This window comes from Sinohyriopsis cumingii, chromosome 18 (assembly GCF_028554795.1).
Source record: "Sinohyriopsis cumingii isolate HCF-2022 chromosome 18, ASM2855479v2, whole genome shotgun sequence".
NCBI classification, from domain to species: domain Eukaryota; kingdom Metazoa; phylum Mollusca; class Bivalvia; order Unionida; family Unionidae; genus Sinohyriopsis; species Sinohyriopsis cumingii.
This window is the reverse complement of record NC_142978.1, coordinates 31932672-31950889: the sequence shown is the minus strand read 5'-3', so window position 1 is coordinate 31950889 and position 18218 is coordinate 31932672. Positions and strand designations below refer to the sequence as shown.

General features: G+C 36.2%; 1 protein-coding gene across 1 annotated transcript in view; it reads right to left on the bottom strand.

Annotated features, from left to right (window-relative positions):
• LOC149776327 (uncharacterized) overlaps positions 1 to 12145 on the bottom strand; it is a 67295-nt gene extending 55150 nt beyond the window's left edge. The window contains exon 1 of the mRNA XM_089942830.1: positions 11801 to 12145. The gene's annotated coding sequence lies outside the window, so the exon portion shown is untranslated. The remainder of the gene's footprint in view (positions 1 to 11800) is intronic.
• Between the last annotated feature and the right edge of the window lie 6073 nt (positions 12146 to 18218).

Here is an 18218-nt window from a genome sequence, read left to right as displayed (position 1 = left end):
CAGAAATACTGAATGACTAAAGCTGACATCTAATCAAAATGGCTGCCCGCATGTCCTCGAAAAACTCAGCCTGAACTAGTTCGAAGTATACAAATTTATCAGGTATAAAAATGGGGGATGCGAATTTTGCCAGAGTAGGCAATACCAGCTTCTGAAAGTGCAATGAATGGATTACAGCATATATAAAAAATATTTTTAAAAAAGTTATCGGCCCTCTTTTTACAATTTATCTTTGAAATCCAGGAAGTGAAAATGACCCAGCCAAGACAATAATCGCAATAATAATAGAAATCGAGCAGTTCTGGTGGGTATTAGTAGATTAATTAAGTTCGTTGTATATTTTCTTCATTTGTCTATATTTTTTCATAAAATCCAGTGCATTAGTTATTTATTTTCATGCGTGAAGATTATCTTTTCTATGTCAATCATTAACATGCTTACAACAAATAAACACTCATGTTAAGTTGTATTTTCTTAACTTAGTTGCATTTTGATGAAATTACTGGAAATTTCGATGTAGGCATTTTAACTGTTAATTAAATATCGGTGAAATAAGCTCTCCAATACGATTCAACATAGTATCTATCAAAAGTATAAATCATACATCTTCAAATATGAAAAATAGCCCGTCCTTTGATTGTATCTAGAAATATTCTCCGACATCTGGCTGAAAATAAAGGTTTCTAATACTGGACGGAAGACACTTGAATGTAAGGTGAGGTAGACATCGGGTCTCATTTTCAATCAATTTCTCAAATATTTGGTAACGTGAGACTTTATTGCATCATCCTTACATTACGAATCGTAAAATAAGACAATTTTTTGATGAAATTATGATCTTATTGCTGAATTTTAATTTCATATATTATGCAATATACATTTACCTTCCTTTATCATCTGTTGTAACTCAGTCGGTCCGTAAAATGCTATATGAACCGTCAGATCCGGTCCTGTATTCTAGTCACGCGCCGCTGAATTGCTTACCTTAGCAAAATGATCGATACTTATTCGGTACAGTATAATAAATATGGTGATGGGTGTAAAATTCGGAGGTAACAATTTGGAACTTAAAGGAGACCAGAAACCAATGGAAATATAGAATAATAATAAAAGTACTATAGCAGAAAACCTTATTCTGAAGTATCATCTGCGACCGTAATGCCAATATTTAAATATTGGCCTATCTTCTAGGAGATGAATTTCCGTGACCTCGTATGCAAAATTTCCTCCCCTATTCGGTTACTTTCGGGATGTGACGTCATAGTAGCGACTCCAGCACCCCAAGTGGGAGTTGCCAGAGTAAAAGACAATACCGTTTTGCGTTGCTTACGGGTGTAATAGAACATTAAGAAAAGCCTGTGGACATGTTTTTTTTTTCTTTTCCGAAAGATATAGGCATCATGAAAGAATGGGTACATTATTACAAACGAGTCGATTTCAGAGCAACACCATACAGCACTATGTGCTCGTTACATTTCTCAAAGGAATGTTACGAGAGGGATCATGAAAAAATAGCAGCTCAAAGATACGCAAATGCTAGGCCTAGACTAAAAGTTGGCGCTGTTCCAGACATACCTTTGGACATTTTAAATCCTGGGAAAAGAGTTAAACTTGTGAGTAACGAAAATAGGCAGAAGGACGAGTAAGTGACCACAAAATGCAACAATCAATCCACATATCTTTTATCTAAAACAGCAGTGCTAAAAACAAATCTGATAGCCCGACACCCTGGACCCCTTCTGGTTTTAGTTTCGGCCCATCATGTATTCAAAGTGAGGTGCCCGTCAGGCTTGTCGAAACAAAAATTGTTTGCCTGAGGAAACTTTGATCGCGCTGGTGAAATGAGTAACTGTATTTTCAAGATGTTGACATACATGCCTTAACACGGCACAATCTAAATCAAATCACCACTGTCCTAGGTGAAATTTAGATTTGATTTTAATCAAATGGAAGCTTTGCTAAAAATAAGATTCTAAACCTGTCGTGTTTCGAGAAAACACAATTTTCAGTAATCTTATAAAAGTTAAATTTAAAAAAAAAAATGCATTGTATACATGTAGTATGCATACACGGTAATCTGTATTAATTGGAACTGATATAAAACTATTCCTTGTGCAGTTTAAAAAGCAGCGATTAAAAAAAGGTCAAAGTTTCACATTAACTGGCTGACAATAGAACGGGGGGGGGGGACTATTGACCCCCCCCCCTTGCCCCAATGTGCGACCGCCCATTTGACGTGCCTTTTCTCGCTGTGATACGCCTTATTATTCCCCCATGACAAGCCCCTTTTGCATATTCTGGTCAGTTCTGGCTAAATTGCAAAATAGCTAAAGTTTTGATTTAAGTACGCAAACAATAAAGCCGGTGTGACTAATGAACAGAATCCTTATCCTTGCATTGATCTTGTGAAAAGGACTGCCCTTCGGACATACTTCAAAGAAACCATGTTCGACAGTGTGTATATGTGTAAGCACCAGCAACTGATTACCAGATAAACGATGCCTATTTTGTTGTTACTTACGATGCCATGGACTTCATTTTAACAGTTCAAATCTGCAGTCACAAGTTACCGTACATGTGGCAACTGTTTTTCTCAAGTTTTATGCCCCACCTTATTTCCTTAGGTTTAAATCTTAATGCATGTAACACTGTTTGCTGATTAAAATATTTATTCAGAATTAGTTCTTTAGGGCCACATATACTGCATGGTATATTTTGTTTTATTCCTTGTAATTTAATCATGGTAATTAAACTTTTCATATGCGGTAGAGGAATGTCAGGTGTTAACTGGCCGAGTTTCTTTGACGGAAATGGAGATGCGATTTTGTTTGCAGAGAAAATTTCAACGTGATCATTCATTTAAGCTAACTGGTGACAATTTTATTCTTTTAATTATTTTTTTTACTATAGTACTGTTGTAGTTGTTTAAAAAATCTGAAATTTACTTGAATAATGTTTAATCTTCACGTTCTATTTACTGAAGAAGAAAAAAAGAAGAAAAAAACTGTTGTATGATGTTAATTATTTCGTCCAGTGCCGGGTTTAGACGTGTGTGCGTGTGATTTGAATTTTTAATGTAGCTTTAACAATTTTTCAGTCATATCGCTACGATGTCAGCAGTGTGGCAGTTTAGACTGTGGATTGCATACGTTATATTTAAAAATGGTTTTGGGGTTGGGTTTTTATCTTCTGACAAATGAAAATTGACAGACATAATGTAATAATCGGGACTTCGCTGCGCAAAATTAAGAGATATTACGAGATCGGGATGTAGATGAGGAAATACCCCCCAAAATCGGGAGGTTTTTCTCCCGGCTTGAGAGTTGACAGGAATGAATTGTCCGGGCTTCTGGAATTTCATTCAGGACTTTAGTTTATTTAAGTCACCTGCCCGGGGCCTGTGCCTAACAAATTTCTTTTAGCACTTACCAGAACAGTACATAAACTGTTATATCAGACTGCAGATTCAACTTTTGAATGTGCAACCCAAATGTGGTCTTCTGTCTGCCTTGCACGCCAATGTTTATGTTTGTATTCGAGGACTGGCTGGTATAGCGTCACGGTACCACGTGATCTGTCGTCTCATTAAAACTCGGAAAAACTCGGCAATTTACGGAATCGTGGTATCTTCCACGCAATATAATCACTACCCGCTTACGATATTTAATTTATAAACATTGCAGTCGAACTAAAATCTGTGGAGAATTACATACGTAAAAGGAAAATTTTGATTTCTAGTCTCCTTTAAGGTCAATGTCTGCTGAAAATCTTTTCTTCGGATTGGATTAATCACCACCAATAATATATAATGAATATGATGAGGAGTCCCGGGTGGCCGAGTGGACTAAAGAGCCAGCCTTTACCGATCACTGCCATATCACTTCTGCCCGAATTGGTTGAGTCTCTGGCTTTGTCAATGTATGAATGTGAGAAAGTGTGCCAGCATTTTCGGGTGGGTCGGCGGTTCATACCGATATGTTCCCGGGTTTTTCACAAAACAAAGCTGAGGTCAAAATATCTTTTTTGAGGTGGTAAACCGGTTAACAAACTGTCACCAGGCCCTCCACTTAGAAACAACAGAGAGAAAAAACGAACAAATATTATGCTTTTAATGAGGATTTAAATTATTTTGGTTGGTGGAAGTCAACCATTTCAACTGGCTTTGCGATACGCACATAGACACTTCAACTGGCTTTGCGATACGCACATAGACACTTCAACTGGCTTTGCGATATTCACATAGACACTTCAACTGGCTTTGCGATACGCACATAGACACTTCAACTGACTTTGCGATACGCACATAGAAACTTCAACTGGCTTGGCGATATTCACATAGACACTTCAACTGGCATGGCGATACGCACATGGTCACTTTAACTGGCTTGGCGATATGGACATAAACACTTCAACTGATATGCATAACCACTTCAACCGACATGGTGATACGCTCACAACCACTTCAACTAGCACGGCGATACGCACATGATCTTGGTTTGTGTTAGCATGTTAGCAAAGAGTGCCAGTGGGCGGGGGCGGCTATAATGAGGTCTGTACATTTGCAAGACTGATTCCTAATGTAGCTCAACAAGGAACTAGTAGACTACAGAGTACGACGAATATAGTATATTATAACAGATAGAAATTACCGCTTCTTGTGATAACATATATATTGACTAGACTATGTGCATGAGTCAGAGGGATATAAGTGTATAATGAAAAAAGAAATGACGGCTTCTTGTGATGGTGAAGATATTGACTAGATTAAGTGAGGGAGTCAGAGAAATATAAGTGTATAATGACAGACAGAAATGACTGCTTCTTGTCATGGCATATATATATATATATATATATATATATATATATATATATATATATATATATATATATATATATATATGTATGTATGTATGTATGTATGTATGTATGTACTTCGAACATAAATTAGTGGTAATGACAATTTTAAAAAAATTACTCAAAAAATGATTATCGTAAAATAGATCAAATGTCACTGCTTCTTTAACTAAAGAATTTTATTTGCACAATATGGAAAACTATCACAGTATCTTAGCTAATCTACTTAGTTTAAACATGAAAAAAAAATGCAGGCCTCAGAAGAAAACAAAATCCTGATGCAACAATTTGGAATTTAAGGTTAATGTTTGCTGAAAATCTTTTCGTCGGACTCGATTAATCACCAAGTAATAAAGATTATGCATTGTTATATTGTAATATGACGGTTGATATGCATTGTTATGTTGCAATAAGACAGTTGTTATGCATTGTTATGTTGCAGCGTGACGGTCGTTTTGCATTGTTATGTTGCAATACGACAGTTGTTATCATTGTTGTGTTGCACTATGACGGTTGTTATGTACTGTTATTTTGCAATTGAAGGTTGTTATGCATTGTTATATTGCAATATGACGGCTATTATGCATTGTTATGTTGTAACAGGACAGTTGTTATACATTGTTATATTATAATATCACGTTGCTATGCATTGCTATGTTGTAAAATGACGGTTGTTATACATTGTTATATTGCAATATGACGGTTGTTATGCATTGTTGTGCTATAATAAGACATTTGTTATACATTGTTATATTACAATTGATGGTTGTATGCATTGTTATGTTGCAATATGACGGTTGTTATCCATTGTTATGTTGCAATATGACGGTTGTTATGCATTGTCATGTTGCAATATGACGGTTGTTATGTATTGTTACGCTGAAATTGACAGTTGTTATGCATTGTAATATTGCAATATGACGATTGTTATGCATTGTAATATTGTAATATGACGGTTGTTATACGTTCTTTTGTTGTAATATGACTGTTATACTCACTGATGTAAAGTATACGAGTAGAGTGTCCTCGTTGTGTTCTGTAACACGAATGTACAGTCGTTAAAGGTTAAAAGAGAAAGAACTGAAACAGACGCGACAGAGAGCAGCTGGGAAGTGAGGAAAGTGTTTTCAAGCACTAGTCCTTTGGTCTGTCTTTGTTGTTAACTGTTGCTAACACCAATGAATATGTGATCATAGATAAAACTTTTGAGTGTCAAGGCAATAGAAGTAAAGTAGCTTGGACGGAATTCAAAACTGAAAAGAAAAAAAAAGTCACCTCGGATCCTTTGCGAAGAAGCTGATCCATGTCAGAACATATATATTTAAGCCAGCAACAACCAATGGTACAGAAGAAGGGCTGTCCGATTTTAGATACATGTAACAACTACTTTATTTACTCGAGATTTTCACGTGCGAACAAGCATCTCCAATAGTTCGTGCAAAGGTTGCAGGTTTCAAAATTAAGATTATTTAGAAATCTACTTCTTCGTGTTTATTCTGGATATAGTTTTATAAAAATTAGTTTTGCTATGTAATAAAAAATAAATTGTAGTTACTGTCTTCAGACAGCGCTGCCTGTTCACAAAACATTACAATAATTGTATTGTATGATTAGACTGTCAGTCTGCCATCTTCTTTTCTTCTTCCTCAACTTGCGTCAGCAAGTCTGACTATTATGTTACTGTAGTGTGGAGTAGTCAGGTAGACAAGCATAAACAGATCTTATATATGTTGCACAGTCTGGCACAAAGAGAAATCTGAGAAGAAGGTGACTTTTCAAAATACTTAGCGATGACAGGTTTAAACAAATCGCGGACAACGTTAAAGAAACTGATATTGATATTTGATAGACTTTTAACTCTATCGATGTCCAAAGTACAATCCGTGTCGTACTGACCACCGGTTTAGATTTAGGCAGGTCTCTGTTTGTGATGTATACCTTTGTACTGATCCATAAAATCCACGGGGCCAAATAAGTGTAATCTTAATAAATGCACGGGTTAAGCAAGTATAACCGAACGGATGTTAATTTATTTGCCAGTATATCAGTAGTAAACATTAATACATACACTTTTGAGAGAGAGAGAGAGAGAGAAACGGGTTCTGAGCTAATGACGGTCGGCTCCTATTAAAAATCCTCAACTATGTCCATAGCTGCCATTACATGCGATTCGGGGTCCACCTTAATCATTTAAAAACCAACGATTAACCAAGTATATGCAAATGCATCGAACTATTTTTTGTCATCGGCTATTTTTCGGTCAATCCATTCGTAGAAATTGCCGATATGGTCCGAATAGATTGCGGTTTCATTCTACAATATACATCCAAGAGATATTTTCGTCTCGCAGAATATTCGAGGTGGTAAAAAAGCCTATTTAGTAATTTGAAATCGGAGAAACAGACGACTTCAGGATCGTAACAAAGGTCGTGACGACAGGCTTAAATTAGTCGTGACTACGATCAAAGGTATCGGAAATGCGATAGGAAGCCAGTTATCGGTCGTGTGCAGAGCTTCAGTGATATTTCTCCATGGCACGAACTGTGTATATACCCACTTACTTATTATGAATACCTTTACAAAGGCCATAGTATTATACCTTTTGGGTACGGGGTGGGGGAATTATACTCTTTTTACGCACGCTGTTTCCAACCCTTCTCTTGAATTTACAATAGCTCACTGGCGTCCTGGCCAATGCATGACCCCATGGACCCTTGTCCTTACTCTGCATTTATTTCTAAAATTGCTATGAACTATTCATGCAATAAAAAAAAGTTTTGAACTCATTGTTAAATCAGAAACTGAATTTTGGTTTGCCTGCTTCAGTTTTGATCTCTTTTTTAATTTAAAATATTTCCACAAAGGAACCCCGTTTATACTTCATATTATCTAAAATCATTAACAAATTAGCAATGTGTTCAGTGTACATAACGCCACAGAGCATTGAAGCTGCCGGGAATGTTCTCATTTCGTGTCGCCCTCAAATGTATAATTACAACAATACACATTTTATTATCCGTGGGCTGAATTTGGGACAAAACCTCGCGATAAACACTCTACTGAATCATAGCAGGTCATCCCATACGATTCCATTAACCTAAGGTATTTCCAAATCATGCAATTCCAGATCCATGTAACTTGAACTTGATTGTTAAAGCCAAAGTACATCTGAACTGAATTCACCGCGAAAATGATGGTATCATCGTTAGAGAATAATGAGTTTCTTCGTCAATGCAGATGTCCAAAGTCACTGACTTGTTAGAACTCATAATCTCAAATCACCCATTATTCGTGACTAGTAGTTAAGTTGTGCTGTTATTATGAATACTTGTTTGTTGCCACAAAATAAAATGCCTTACAAATATGAAGTTTACATATATGAAGCGAAGAATTTATCATACATTGAACCATATTTTAGAGAAGCACCCGTCGAGAAACGCAGCTGCATCATTACCAAGTTGAGACAGCGACAAATGCAATGGTAAGGCATACAGAGACATGATCGTTCTGTCCCATTGGGGCCCTAACAATAGCTGAGTCCTACTGATATTTGGGTTTTCTTGGTGGTCCGCATATTACACACATGTAATGACATTTCCATACCATCGATTCGGATTAAACGCAACAGCAGCTTCGTTTTAAATGCCAAGTTTATAACTCCATGCCATATTTTGCTGAAATTAGTGCGTTTCAAATATAACAGAATTCTCAAAGCCACCGATTAATAAAAAGTGACACCTGCTTATATTAAATGCAACTGAAGTCTCCCTGTATATATGCCTTTACGTAATATCTCAAAGTAAGCTCTTAAAACTCAAAATTTATATGATCCATAGGTCAGTTCTCCTTTGCAACTCTTGCGGGATGCATGAACTAGTCTGGGTCTTTTCAAGAACAAAGCTGGAAGACAAGCAAAAATATCTCGCTGAAGGACCAAATAAATTTGATATAAATCTAAGGATGGACAGTTTTTCGAGAACATTTCAATATGTACAGACACAGACAGAAACTGAAAATATGACGTCAGAATCCCAAGCGACTACAATTTTATCTGACTTTCTACGATCTTGCAGTTACAGCAGCAACGACTACCGGTTGCTTTTCCACTGTTTTTGCATAGTCTCACTCGACTTCCGGGGTACCTCACAGAAAGCTGGAAGACTTCGTGCATTTTCGCGAAGATAAGTGCTTCACCGACACTTAATTAAAGTACAATGACATGACAATTAGACAGAAAATAAACATTGAAAATATAACGTCAACATCCTTTCTCTGCCTTCTTTAATTCTACATTTATATATTTAGACTTTAATGTAAACTGCAAGCTATAAACAATGAGCATGCCTTTTAATTAATTTTTCTTTTTCTTTCTCAGTTTATTAATTTAACCCAAAATTTCAGAAATTTACAATCATCAGATATGTTAAGTTTAAATTTATTTCATTGTCGCAATATGATGCAATGGGATAGGGCACAAGTTCTAACAACTTTAATTAGCCCTCTCCATACCTAATACAAGTACTGCAATATATTTCAACACGACAATAGTGACTAATAATGGAACAATGATTAGAGAGAGACAGACAGACAGACAGAGACAGAGACACAAATAGATAGCACAATAGCAGCAATCACGATCTGAGTAACTTATTTAAATCGTCCGGTATCGGTTATATATTTTAACACATGTTGTAGAAGTTTGCATTTTTCATTTGCATCGGTCTTTCACAAAGCGGTAGATCTAACCTAATTTTCCCATCAATTCAGGTCGTTGTTTATTGCACTTGGTGTCTCAATTCCACCGCGAGAACAAAAAGGGGTGTCAACAAGTTAAACACGGTAATGATTCGCATTTAACGAACTTATATTAGGTCATAATTTAGTATGGATAATACCTAGGATTCGATGAAATAAACTATTACTAGACACGATTTTTGGACATAACCACTTGAACTTTTAGAGCTATTGCTTGGATCATTTATGAAGTTTTAATAGTTCATTATTTAAGACAAACTCTATTCAGCACAACAAGAGGATGAAAAATGCAGAGTTATATCTAACAAAAGAGAGAGAGAGAGCTCATACCACCGGTAATATCGGTTACATAAATTAGAAACAAGAGCGGCCCAAGTGCTGATCATTATTGTGTTCCGAATAGCAGCCACATATATTTTAATATGTCAGCTGAATCAAACAGGTTGGTTGAATCAGTTGACTCTGATGAAGATACGATGCAATACCGTCGTAAAGGCGTTAAAGTTATCTTAAAAATATTATTACGTACCTTTACTGCAAGTATAGAAGTTTACATGAAATTTAAAAAGGACAAATTGCAATTTTCGATGCGGAAAATTGTCTAGGTACGCTTGACTACAGCTCAGTTTATGTGTACATTACAAATGATCGCTTTTTAAGGCACGGCGGTCCTCGGTTGATTATTACGGTCTGCTGGAAACTTCACAGGCCAAGGTAACCATTTCCGCCTTGTATTAACATGTTAATAATGAACATCGTGGATCAATGACCACTGGTTGGCGAAGATGGCTTTTTAGTCTCTGGTCATTAAAATCGCATATCATCGGAGAAACCTCTTTTTCTGAATTTTCATCATAAATTGATTAGGTGGTTGCACTTGTTACGGATTCATGGAACTTTTGTCAACAAAGTTCCCAAACAATACTTGATTCTTTAAAGAATCAGAAAAAAAAGATCTCTCAACAAATTTCGTCAACAATGCTTAATTCTTTAAAGAACCAGAGATAAAATAACCATGAAAGAACCACCAATTGAAAAATTGCATCAGTTGTAAAACTGGAAATTGAGAATTCGCAAGTGGGGAAGAAAATCTGGTATATTTCCATAAAATGAGTGAATATAACAGACCCTCATAAAATCTTCTTCAGCTTAAAATCTTCTTCAGACATTGAACCAGAAAATCATCAGATTTTGGTAGTCAACGATTATATTACAGATCTGCCAACTGTCATATTGACCATGTCCAAATCGCCCAATGGACTGTACGTTCTAAATATCGCATTGATTTGAATCCGTTTAAAGATAAAACCACTTATATTTACAAAATATTTTTGTTTAAAAAAATTGGATGGACCAAGATGAAATTCAAATCTAAAATGTGTTGGAATTGAATAGAAGCAATTTAACGATTATCTTCCCACCACGATACTTGGAGAAGATGTTGAAGTGAATATTACTCATTTAACTGCGACCACACAGTAGTGTACCTTCTGTCCACTTGACGGCGGGCTTAGAACCGTAGACTGGATTATTGATATGGAGGAAATCATCGACCATAACAATGCTACCGATAAAATAATGGATGATGATACGTACCCACCTAATTACCGGACTGGAAATTGTCTGTTGAAACACGGGACTTCATGACGATGTTTTTGGCCTTCTGACCAAAAGTGCGTCTTCTGTGAAGACTTTTAAAACAGGAAAATTATTTTGCTCAGATATGAAAAGAACAGAGTTTGAACCAAGACAAGCGTCCGTCTGTTCTCTACTTTGCATCGGTATACAATTCATGGCAGAAATATGGCGGCCCTTTGTCAGCCATATTGTCGAACAGAACATAAACCTCATTCGGACTTCAGTCGGACAAATGGCATCATACAACATTAACCAAGTCGCCAAATGACTCACCTGAAACGTATTCCTCATCAGAGTACAGCCAAACCATAGCCCGTCAGAGTGAAGTAAATTCCTCAATCTCTGCGCTAACCAATATTTTATACAATCTCAAGCATAATCAATTAAGTCATCTAGAATCATGTCAATGATTGGTGCCCGAAAGAGATTGCTGTCAACATTATCTAACTTATTAATTATATTCTTTGCATAATTGGAAATCCTCTCGTGATTAATGTTACGCAATGCAAACTATCATTTTCTGCGGCATTGATATGTATTGTGACATACTTACATCTACTGGAGTCCAGTTTCCTTCCAAGAGAATATATTTCCAGTTCAATTATTTTTCTGTCGCTCAATCTCCCCGAATTTCTGGAATTATATCAACGGTCTGAAACACATTACACAGATTTGTTTAAGTCTTTTTGCGTACTGGAAAACAAGTTGTAAAGTTCATTTCCGTGACGTTATCATCTGATCACAGTCCGTCTTGTGATCACATACCGAACCATACCATCTGCTGCCTTCTTTCTCAAATGATTAGATGTGACAACAATGAAGAATCTCAACTGCTCGGGTTTTAGGATCACATTTCAAATTACAGATTCTCCTCGTAGGTTCGCTGTTGATGTCTCCCTTTAGACGAAACATATTTAAATGATAAATGAGTGAAACATTTCATTCATCATGTGCAAACAAGCATCACACGCATATTTAGCTACCAGCGGGCAGTAAACGTCAGTATCAAGGTAAACTATCATTAAGGAACAGATAGGTCTTGAACTTCAATTCACTCTGTCATTCATTGAACGCATTTATGCAAGGCTTGAAAACATTCACACGAATGCGATTAGTACCACAGTGCGTGAATAGAATTTATAGCAGAATTAATTTCGTTATGTCTTTTTTATTCATTGACAAAGATTAGGGCTGGGTCACCGTGTTAGTACCCGAGAGCAAGAAGTTCAATGACCGGGCGATGATGCAAGTCGCCTGATTTAGAGGGCATGCGCACCTACCTTCAAGTCCTTGAAACAGTTCATTGCTAAAAACAGTCATACACTACCTTGCCAAATGATAGTAAACAGAGTGATCAGAACGTACAGTAGAATATTTTTTAAAAAAAAAATATAATAAGAGCAGAAAATTAAAAACCATTAAACTGATTTAAACCGGACTTTCTGTTATCCATCATTCTTTGAATATCTTGTGTCCAATGAGCTCGTTCTAATGCTAGCGACCGCATCGGTTGCCTAGTGGTTAGAGCGTCCGCCTCTGATGTGGGAGGTCGCGGGTTCTAATCTCGGCAGACTCATATCAAAGACTTATAAAAATAGTAATAACAGTTGCATCGCTTATAGCTCAGCATTAAGAGGTGAGTGTTAGGACTGGCAGGCCTAGTGTCAGGATAATGTGACTTTGTGGGACATCATGCAATATGTCTGCAGCATGATGCCCCAATGATTGACATCACTATAAATTGCCAAACTGCGGACGTAGTAGCGATAGGACTGCAAAATTGTTAAAGCTACTTTAAAAATCAAAATCACACACACACACACACTAATGCTAGCAAAATCTATCTACACTTGCGACTTCTATGAACAGGAAATAATCGTGTCCGGTATAAGATTTTATGTTAGTAAAGTAGATAGAGAAGGAAGAAAAAGGAAATGAAAACAACCGGTAAGATAGATATAGAAAAGCAACGGGTGAATTATGCCTGAAAATTGATTACCACAAAAAATACATACTCAAGATGAACAATGACCGTCACATCGAAATAATGGAGCATCTTTTGCTTGGAATGTCTCCATGTGGAATGTCTCCATGACTCAGAGGATAGATGTTTGCAAGTGCGTGAGAGTAGTATCTTGTAGAAGTGCATTTTGGGGGAGTAGGGTGGTCGGATTAGCTTCGTGTTTATGCGATAAACAGCTAAATTGATATACAAAAAGTTCCGAAACTTGACAATACTGTGAAAACTTTTACATGAATAAAAATGATTTCCTTTTTGGGAGATGGTTTGGATGTGATCTATTGATCTGTTTGATTCCATTTGTGCATGTGTACACATTGTTCTAGAAAATTCATGTGCAGATGGGTATCTAGAGATTATGTTTACTATGACGCATTGCTCAAAGAATGTTCCGGATAGATGACAAACGATCTTTACTTTGTGTTATTCTTAACATTAAAATAGTCCACCGACTGTATTCTTGCAGAGATGACACTCCGGCATGATGTTCATTCTAATCTTCCTGCACCACAAACCTCAACCTCGGGTGGAGGCCAGATATTCCAGACACTATGACTTCTGATGATACAACACATTTTCTTACCCAAAAACTGTTTTGTTGTGATAAAAAAAAAATAAGGAGGATGTAATGGATAGGACAAGGACAAATTAAAATGACTGATCGTATTGTACGAATTCATGGTCCGTTTTAATATTCTGATCATGCAGTTTATGCATACTTCAGGGTTGCCGCCATCATCTCACAATTTTGGCCAAATTAACTTTGATTTGTTCTTCTTAAATCCAAACTGTTCAACAGTTTCAAAAGCAGTAAAACTTAAACAACTTTAACCATATATACTTTTGAAAACCTTTCCAAAACGAATTTATCATATCCTGCTAGCTGAAAGTGTGCTATTTTGTACCTTTGAGGATTTTGTAAATATTGGAATTGCACATATCATTTTAATAAAGTTATTGTTTTACAAAATACTTGTCTGGGGCCTTTTGTGTTAACACACAAATCTGCTGTAACAATTCCAATTTATGTGTTATTGGTCTGTACGTCTCCGTTTATAAGCTTTGTTTGATTTCTTGATTATTTGTTCATGGGATAGGGGTGTCGGCGTTGGGAAGATATATCTCTGATCGAATAATTGGCTTATACTAGTAGCAGACGACATAATTCACGAAATTGTATGGTACCACTGATTAGTTTCCTTCAATGGACTCTGCCTAATTTCTTTAGTTTCGTACAATGGACTCTGCCTAATTTCTTTACATAAGGAGATCTTGGGATATTTTTTCGTGCAAGTGTTCAGTAATTTTTGAGAGGATTAATTCGGTGTATTTCTAGTTTGAGTGACACTACATATAAAGTGTTATATTCTTGACGCCATTTCCCTCCAATTTATTGTATAGATATTGATTATCAAAAAAAAAGATATATGGATGTATATGACAGTTTCAGTTTAAAGGATTTTAAGCGGTCAGATATAGTAATGTTATAAATAAGTTCTACATACTGATAAAGATTCTGACCCATAGGACTTTGAGTCTGTATGTGTCATCATTGTAAAAGCAAGAATTTATACTGTTAATGAACCCTGTCTCCATTCTGTAGATTTGATAAACCATTGCCCTGGTGTAAAACTACCAATCTGTTCTCTGTAAAGGACATTCGTCTTGAGCCCTAGCTTGGGTGAACATTAAAAATTGGTTAGGAATCTACTTTGTGTTGTATGTTATTGTTTGCAACTTTTGCACCACGTAACATATGTATATTTAATTTTATTGTTTGTTTGTTTGTTAGTTTTAAAAATGTTTTAATTTCATTACATCCTATTTGTAATGTAACATTGTATGCTGGACTCGACCTTGTCCAAAACTGAGTTCATTTCTGCTTGATCTGATTGACTTTTTAATTTTTTAACAAATTTCATTAGATGTAAGCAAGTAATAATAGCTTCTTTATTCGCTATGTGTATGAATATCAGGATTTTTATTCAGGTAAACAAGGATTAAATATGCTGATTTGGGTCAAGGTTTTGGAGATTCCAAAGTGAATTTTATAGGTTATTATGTTCTACGTAAACAAGGCTCATTCTAGAAAGTTATTTTCCATCAGGTAATGTTTTTCTTTCGAGAATGCTAATTGTGACCCGAGGTCAAGTAGAGAAATATATAATCGTGTGATTGTGAGGAATTAGTCATTCGTGCTTTATTATCTAGCACCTTCTAGTTGTATTACATTGTGACCAATTTGGGCTGAATTTTATTTTCTTCAAATTATTGAATTCAGGTGATTATTTTCTCTGGAAATACACATGTGCTCTGGTAAAATTCTTGGATAAAGACATTCACTTGAAATTATAATATATTCAAAAAGGAATTATATTACTTGATGCAGCAAAAGACTATTGACACATCAGCACTCCATAAGCTATAACAGACACGTCATCGCATTCAGTTTTTGGATCTCTTCAAGGCTTGTACCGAGTTTTATTCAGGACTTTAAATTACTAAGACTTTTGTCTGGTCTAATTTTTGGATTATTTTGGGATTTAGTTCACAATACCTTAAGTTCTTTTTCCTCATTTTCACTTTGTATTGTAGAGAAATAAAATATTTCTTAAATTTTACAAAGCTTGTTGTCTTTCATTCTTTTCTATTACTTATTTTGAGAGCAGATACTCGTAACACATGAAACACCGAGATACGGTATAAAAACGCATTAATATATCACACGAATGTGAAGCAAAACAGACCATGCAGATGTGAAATTCGATCTCGTAAAGGAGTGGTCATTAGTCGATTAGATAAAAATGATTTTGTGGCACAAGCGCGTTAAAGAACACTTCAGTTGACACGGACTGTTATCTTGAGGTACTTGGAAATCGGGAAAACATTGACCTCAAGATATCCACACAGATGTATTGTTTGATTTGCTAAAGATGGAAGTACTCTTAGATCCCTTGCATGTTAAAGGAGAAAGATTTCTAGTAGCAGTGATGGGATCTTGGATAGCTTTGTGCTATTTATTTTCCGGTTGTTATGTTTCTTAGTAGCTAAATCCATATAATTAGTTGGGGCAACTGGAGGGAAACACGTAGTAGTAACTGGAGTGCAATAAGAGAAAACATTAGTAGATAGATGTATCAAAGAAGTATTTTCCCCTTTCAGTGTCAGTTTAAAGGCGAGTAGATATAGTCCTTTACAGATGAATGTTACCGGTAGGATATAACTTGGGGTGGAGGGGAGCATGTTTATGTATTGATAGTGCTCGAGATTGTACTAAAGAGGGTCATTGAGAGATTTGTCTTTCTTATTTATTTCCAGACACGAGGCCACGTGAACTTTTTAGTTAGAGGGGTGGGCAATAACTGGGTCCACGTAGCTGTTGGATAAAGACAGCGCAATGCTGTCAGACGGGTTGAATCGACAAAGCCGTACGGATACATCAGACAGCCTTGTGTCCTAGGTTGATACTATTCTGTTGGAACCTGAGATTCGTTTAATAAAACAGATGTCTCTTTTATCTTGTTTAAATTGTTTTGATTAATCATTTCTAGTATTAATTTACAAGAACACTGATCAGAAGCCGTTTGTTTGATGCATTGAGGAAGATTTGTGTAAACCAGAATTGGTTTCTCCTTTTACAGAGGTATACATAAATAACACCATGAATTTGTAAAGACCTGATTAGTATCATCTGCAAAGGCTTCCTTTTGGAGTTAGTTGTAACAGCGAAATGCTCAGTTTTAAGTTTTGATTGTTTTTTTTTTTATTTTGGTCCATGTGGTACCTGAGCATTAGTAGTGATGTAGGTGTGAAGATGCAGATATGCCTAGTCCTGTACGAAGTGTTATATCGCTACCCGAGGTTTCGTCGTGGTTAAGTAGGGTGAACTTTTGTTTTGACATGTGAGATCAGTTTGTGGAACAGCAGTTACTGCAGTTTGCTTTGAAGACTTTTAGATACCAGCACAGCATCGGTGATAGTCTATATTGGTTTTCATCATATGTTAATTAGAGAATCAGCTTTTGAATGTTAATGTACATTATGGAATTGCTGAAAGACTACAGTTCACAAAAATAAAATAGCACCACAGACGGTTAGACTTTAGCAAAGTCGTCTTTAGAACTGGTTTGTTTGAAGTCTGTAAGAGGCAATAGTGCATATCCTTTATTATTTGTAGTCATCTGTTTAATATTGTTCTGTGCTATATGGCGTACGACTTCTTGGTTCAGCCGCAGACGGATGAATGCCTTGGTGGTTCGGCTTGGAGAGACGGGTGCGAGGTTCATTTTTGGAAACACCTTCATGACTGACATAAAGCATCGTGACAGTTGATGCCGATGCGGTAAACCTGCTGATGATGCTTCTTACCTGTGGTTGTAACATCAGATTGTAGATTAACTACGATGTCGTAGCCTCAACTTGATTTGTTGTGGCTGAGGCTACAAATTGATCCCGTATCATGTAGTGGAGCAAATAAAATCATCACTAAAGTCAGAAAAACAAACAGTGTAGAAATCTACTACATAAGTATAATCATGTTGTGAAATAAGTTTGGCTTATTTTGAATTTATTAAACCCTAACACGATAAAATAAATTGGCATGGTTACACTAACCTCACCGTGTCCGCCATGACAGATAACGCGAGACTATCGCCGTGACCCCTTTTCTACGTAAGGCTTGCCAGACCATATTTGGATATTCTACGCTATGTTAGTATCAATCAAGTGGCGAAGTTTCTTCTTGGTGGAATTTCAAAGTTGCCGTTAAACCATATTTACTTTTAATGCGCAGAATTTCTGACTCAAACCGCGCCATATTTTTACTACGATTTGTTGACGTTTCCAAATAAGGCCTCAATGTCCTCATATGGCACACAAACAAACGAGGCTGAGAACGCAAGCAATCATTATTTGAATTAATATGGCGGACGATCTAAACGAAAATATCAGA